The sequence below is a fragment of the Ambystoma mexicanum genome, chromosome 8 (genome assembly GCF_040938575.1).
Source record: "Ambystoma mexicanum isolate Mex_15411 chromosome 8, UKY_AmexF1_1, whole genome shotgun sequence".
Classification (NCBI taxonomy): Eukaryota; Metazoa; Chordata; class Amphibia; order Caudata; family Ambystomatidae; genus Ambystoma; species Ambystoma mexicanum.
The window spans coordinates 1,220,171,105-1,220,177,755 of record NC_090929.1 but is presented as its reverse complement, the minus strand read 5'-3'; the positions used below and the strand labels follow the sequence as shown (position 1 = coordinate 1,220,177,755).

Below are 6,651 nucleotides of genomic sequence, written 5' to 3'. Positions count from 1 at the left end.
GCAGGACCCGGGATTCAGGGAGGATTTAAGCGAGGCGATCACTGAGTACTTCGAGATAAATACTGGTAGTGTAAGCTCTATGGGAACTGTTTGAGAGGCGTTTAAGGTGGTTTTGCGGCGGGTTGCCATTTCGAAGTCTAGGGGGCTCCAGGGGGGCATAGAGCAGGAGTTGAAGGGAATTGAGGAGGAGTTGGAGGGCAGGATGCGTACAGAAGGCACCGCTGATGAGGACAGAGACAGGACAAGGCAATTACAACAGGCCAGTGGGGACTGCTGGGACAGGTTATGTAAACTAAGCTATAAGAAATATGTGGAGAGACAGCACACAGGGGGAGATAAGCCTGGCAGGTTGCTGGCCTGGCTATACAAGAGTGAGACGCCGCGAACAGTGATCAGGGAAATTAAAGGCAAGGGAGGGTGGACTCAGAATACCCAGGAGGGGGTGAATCAGGAGTTCCTGAGATTCTATAAACATCTTTATGGGGACCCAGGTGGCCCTAGAGACCACGAAATTCGGGTAACATTGGAGGACATGGGCCTACCCACATTAGATGAGGCAGAACGCGCAGACCTAGATGCCCCTATTACGATGGAAAAACTCAAACTAGTGGTTCGCTACTTGCCCACCTGTAAGGCCCCCGGGTCCGATGGGTTTCCAAGTGAATTTTATAAAACCTATAAACAAGAGTTGCTTCCCCTGCTGCTGGCCATGCTTAACGAGTCGTATGAGCAAGGCAGGCTACCAGAGACCCTGCGAGAGGCGGTGATTATCCCGCTTCTGAAGCCGGGCAAGCCTAGCACTGATTGTGGGTCGTACAGGCCCTTATCGATGCTCAATCAGGATAGTAAAATCCTCACTGCTGTACTGGCAAATAGGCTTAAGGCTGTCATTGGTAAACTGATACACGCCGACCAAACGGGCTATGTCCCGGGCAGGAACATAACTGATAATCTCAGAAGACTGCATCACATCCTTGACCAGACAAAAAATGACCCAGGTGAACTGGCAATAGTTTCACTAGACGCGGTCAAGGCCTTCGACGAGTGAGATGGCCCTGGTTGATCGCGACCTTAGAGGGCTATGCAATGGGTCCGGGGTACCTCAGGTGGGTGACAATGTTATACAGCTCCCCGATCGCCAGGGTCAAAACGGGTGCTATCATTTCGGACAAATGGCAACTAAGCAGAGGCACTAGACAGGGCTGCCCGTGGTCGCCCATGTTATACATATTGGCACTGGAGCCATTGGCCACCTGCCTGAGACAGCAATACGAGGGGATAGGTATTCGCACTGCGGGTGGCATGCACCTGGTATCTTTATATGCGGACGACATACTGTTATATTTACGCTACCCAGAAGAGAACATGAAATATATTCTAGACATGATGGAGCAATTTGCCGTTCTCTCTGGCATAGTGGTTAACCCCAAAAAGTCTAGCGTGTTCCCTCTGGGATACAAGCTTGTCTTGCCGGGAGTCTGCCAGTGTTGCCGATACCCTGGCACACAAAGTCGTTCCGATATCTCGGAATTGACATATACCATACGGCAGAAGAAGAACATGCACGCAACACGGTTAAAGCGGTAGAAGGAATTAAGAGCAGCATGGGATTCTGGTCCAGGTTACCCCTGGCTATGGTGGGGAGGGCTGCTCTGCTAAAAATTGCAGTTTTGCCCAGACTGTTGCATTTCTTTGTTAACATCCCGCATGGGATCCTAAGGCGCTTTTTCGCTAGCCTCCATAGCCTGTGTAGGGGCTTCATCTGGGGCAACTCCAGGAACAGGGTGGCCCTCTGGAAACTCCAGAACTCGTGTGATAGGGGAGGTATCAACCTGCCAAATTTTGAGCTATACTATCTGGCAGGGCAGCTGCAGTATGTAACAAGATGGCTGTCTGACGAGGAGACGGCAGAAACCAGGCTGCTGTGCAGGGAACCGCTCCCCTTCTTCCTCAAAGAAGTGGTGTGGCTGTCCAAGTCGAGGGTCCGGGGGATGGCGGGCTGCTGGTACTGGGATGGGAGATATGGCACAGAACGTGGCAGATTGCGGGACACCCGGTTCCGTACTCTATGCAGGTGCTGCTTGCAGCACTATGTGGAGAGGATCCCCAGCTGATACAAGGGGTCCGCAAGTACTGGGAACCAGTGGGCCTGGCCACCCTGGGAGACATATGGCATTAGAGTTCCCGAACCTGATCGAAGATACTGGGGTGCATAAAGGGCAGTACATAACTCACACCAGCATTTTCAAGAGAGTACGAGCGAAGTGGCCAACAGAGGTGCTCACCAGACAACCGGATGCCACCATGGAGGCTATATATGATATTTCAGAGAGTGGGCATGAGATTTCCCGCATATACGAGCTGTTGGGGTCCAAGGTGGGGAAGGACTTGACCCAACTGAGACGTCTTTGGGAGGATGAGGTGGGAGAGCCTATGTCGGATGGGCTCTGGAAAAGAGCCCAAAGATATCATAAAAAAGTGTCCCGGAATCAAGGCTCCAGCAGATTCAACTATATGTCACACATAGAGCATATCTCACCCCCAGTAAGATCGCTAGGTTTGGTGGCCATACGACTCAGAAATGCCCTAGGTGTGGGGTGGAAGAGGCTGGGCTACTCCACATTTTTTGGGCCTGCCCTGAGGTGGGGCGGTTTTGGCAAGAAGTGAAGACACGCTTAGCAGGAACCGGTATTACACTGGAGGTGGAGTCGGCCTGGGCATGCATGCTGGGGGGATTCCCTAGGCCACGTAACTTAAGGCACATAAGCAAAATGAAAGATCTAGCATATGTCCTGGCCAAACGAAGGATAGCAATGTGCTGGAAGGCAGCCCAGAGGCCGAGGATAGAGTTGTGGTGGGCTGACCTCTTACAATGGGCAGAGGCAGAAACGGCTGTTTGGTGGAGGAGGTAGGACCCCTAATTGAATGGAGGCAGCTGGTGGCTACCATGAGTGGCCCCCACAGTCTGATCAGAGGGATAAAGAGATGACGATAAACCCGCCTGAAAAATCACAGGATGATGACATGGACATATTGGCTCAGGTTAGGGGGGAGGGAGGGAATGGGACTGGACAATGCTGATTGTAACACTGGCGCTGAATCTGATGATGGAAGTCCCAAGTATTGTAATGTTTAATGTTTGGTGTGTTATATAAAATAAAAATTGTTTTAAAAAAAATAACAAACAAAAAAAAAACTCTGTGCGGCTCCCGCCGGCTTCTCTGGGATCATTTGCATTACCGCACTGGACGCCGCAAGGGCGCCCGTCCCTGCCACTCTGGGTTCGGGGATCTGAACCCGACTTCCTGTCGATCGGCTGAGGGCAATGGAGGCCATAGCCCATCCCTTCCGAACGGCGCTCGCCCATCTCTTAGGACTGACTGACCCATGTTCAACTTCTGTTCACATGGAACCCTTCTCCACTTCATCCTTCAAAGTTCTCGTTTTAATATTTGCTACTACAACCAAGATCTGCACCTGCGGCGGCTCCACGCGGGCCCTCGCCCTGGGCTTCTGTGCGTACTTCAGCAGCCCTCCTACTCGCCTGACTTAGCCCACGCGGCTCTCAACGCCGGCCTGGTATGGGCCTGATGCTCCAGGGCCATCCATTTTCAGGGCTAGTTGATTCGACAGTTGTTACACACTCCTTAGCGGATTCTGACTACCATGGCCACCATCCTGCTGTCTATATCAACCAATACCGTTTCTGGGGACTCATGAGCATCTGCATCATGCGCCTTAACCCCGGGTGCGGTTCATCCCGCAGCGCCTGTTCTGCTTACCAAAAGTTGCCCAATGAGCACTTTCATACAATAGCCGGCTCCACGCCAGCAAGCCGGGCTTCATACCCATTTAAAGTTTGAGAGCAGGTTGAGATAATTTTGGCCCCAAGACCTCTAATCATTCGCTTTGCTAGATAAAACTGGGGTTTCCGTGCGCCAGCTATCCTGAGTGAAACTTCGGAGAGAACCAGCTACTATATCATTCGATTAGTCTTTTACCCCTATACCCAGGTCGGATGACCGATTTACACATCAGGACCGCTATGGACCTCCACCAGGCCGAGTTCACCATCTTTCTGGTCCTATCACACACGCTCATGCATCATCTCTCTGACAGAGCGGGCGAGACGGGTCGGTGGAGGGCCCACCGCGACAGGATGCCACTGCAATCGCCGGGCACCGGCCCTCAACATCATTACATCACAGGGTTTCATTCATCCCTCTGACTCGGGCAGGCGTTATACTCTTAGTGTTTCCAGACAGGTCGGGTGGTTAACCGACATCATCTCAGACCCCTGGCGCCCTTTGTGGGCCTCCCCGCCCGGCAGCACGACGTGGTTGGGGCGTATTGAGGGCAGTCCACCACAGTCACATCAGGAGCCCCGTCTCCCGTGGCCACTCTAGCAACCCCCAAGAGAGGCCAGGACAGTTGCCGGATAAGGGCCCCGGTGGCGGTCTATCTCCCTAAGCCCCGTGGACACAGCAAAACTGCTGTCAGGGGGCTGAAACACTCTGCTGGAGCAGAGAGCCACCTGCCCCCTGGGGCCTTCCCAGCCGGTCGTGTTGCACCGATACAGAGGAAATGCGCCCTGCTGGGGCTGGATGTGCCCGGGCCGCAGACCTGAAAGGGCCTCCACCGTTCCAGGTGACCAACCTGCCTGCCGTGTTGAATCCTGTGGGTGGACTGCACAGACCCCACCAGTTTACTGCTCAACCGTTTCACACCCTCTTGAACTCTCTTCAACTTTCCCTTACGGTACTTGTTGGCCACCAGTCTCGCGCCCGTATTTAGCCTTAGAGTTTACCACACGCTTTGGGCTGCATTCCCAAGCAACCTGACTCCAAGAAGACCTGATCCCGGTGTGCAAGAGGCCGCTATCGGCCTAACACCATCCGCGTGGGGAGACTCGATCAGAAGGACTTGAGCCCCCTGAGCGATGCCGGGGAGTCGGTCTTCTGTACACCACATTTCCCACGCCTGCTGCTGAATGGGGATTCGGCGCTGGGCTCTTCCCTTTTCACTGGCCTTTACTGAGAGAATCTTGGTTAGTTCCTTTTCCTCTGCTTAGTAATATGCTTAAATTCAGCAGGTCACCACGTCTGATCTGAGGCCGTGGTCGGGGAGCACAAAGCTCAGGGCAGCTGGCCTCGGGCCCGTACGGGGGGTTGCCCCAGCCCTTGGCGCAGGTGAGTGTATTCTGTCCCAATCTGTGACCGAAGCCCACATGGTCACGAGGTCCGCGCTCCATGGTCATCCTGCGCCGGCAGACGTGGGACACCAAAGACAGCCACACACACAGCACGGCCAGGTGCCCCGGGGTGGGGTGAAGGTGCGCCAGGCTTTTTTAAAGCCTGCTGCTGCCGCCACCACATCCAGGGCGCGTCGGCCACCCGGCCCTCCCGAAACCAGCATGAGGAGGGGAAACTGGGGAAGCCAGGACGCGTCGGCAGTGAGCTTGCGCGCCAGATCCAAGGATCCAGCGACGGTGCTGATCGGGGTCTGACCTTAGGGGGATGAATGGAATGGGGTCCCTGCGACAGCCCCAGCCACGACCCTGGGAGTGAACCTCGGGGCGATACATGTCCAAGCGACCCTCAGACAGGCGTAGTCCCGGGAAAAACCCAGGGCCACATGGTGCGTTCGACGTGTTGATCAATGTGTCCTGCAATTCACACTAATTCTCGCAGCTAGCTGCGTTCTTCATCGATGCACGAGTCGAGTGATCCACCGCCAAGAGCCACAGGCAACTTTTTTTGTCCTAGACGTCGGCCTGACCCTGCCGGTGCAGGAGAGGTTGGGGGAGGCAGCGCTGGCTATGGCAGGACAGCCCAGCTCCCTGTCTAGCTCGGCTGAAACCATTGTGGTTTTAAAAAAAATAATAATAATAATCCAGGTGCTCAGCCTGACAGCCAGCTGCAGCAGCATAGCGCTTCCCAGGGGGATGGAGGTAGGCCGCTCCGCCACCTGCCCACACGGCCCGATCCACTCATCCTTCCCCGACCCCTTCCCTTTTGGGAGGGGGGGCTGGGAGATGGACAACGAGGCAGGCCAGAGACAGCACAGACAGGGGGTCGGGTGGGACCACTAGAGTCTTCAAACCCCAGCCCGGCTGCATAGGGCCCAGCTCCAGGTACCTGGGCAAGAGGGAAGGTCACCCACTGTGCCAGCGGGCCTGGCCATTGCTCACACACAGATGTGGGCGGCTGGAACCTTGGCGCCCACCGTCAAGTGAGCCAGCTGCACCATGGCTCAGGGCTCATGCCTGGCGTGCCGGGCGCCTGTCTGCCTGGGGAGGCACCCCTCGAGAGAAGTCAGGTTTCCCTCGGCTCCGGGCTGCCCCCACTCGGGTCTTCCCTGGTGACCGGGGTGTGCCCACCAATGCCCAGCCGCTGGCAGGTCAGAGAGAGGAGTGTGCGCCCCCGGCCAGCGCAGATGCGGGCTCAGTGAGGAAGGGGGCTGGTTGACCATGCGCACCGGACCGCTCTGCGAGAGGTACCCCGGGCTGTGGGTGTGCACGTCTGGGATGCAACCGAGGTTGGGCCCACGGCTCTCCCTCCCGCTGCTCCGCTGTTAATGATCCTTTATGCCCCCACCCACAAGCAGAAACCATTCACACTCAAACGCCCCATTTCTCCTTCCAAACACGTT

At 55.5% G+C, this 6,651-nt stretch overlaps 1 non-coding gene across 1 annotated transcript; it reads right to left on the bottom strand.

Moving 5' to 3' along the window:
• Window positions 1-5,591: 5,591 nt before the first annotated feature.
• On the bottom strand, window positions 5,592-5,742 carry LOC138474869 (5.8S ribosomal RNA). Its single transcript, XR_011269098.1, has one exon. It is a non-coding gene; the product is annotated as a 5.8S ribosomal RNA (ribosomal RNA).
• Window positions 5,743-6,651: the final 909 nt, after the last annotated feature.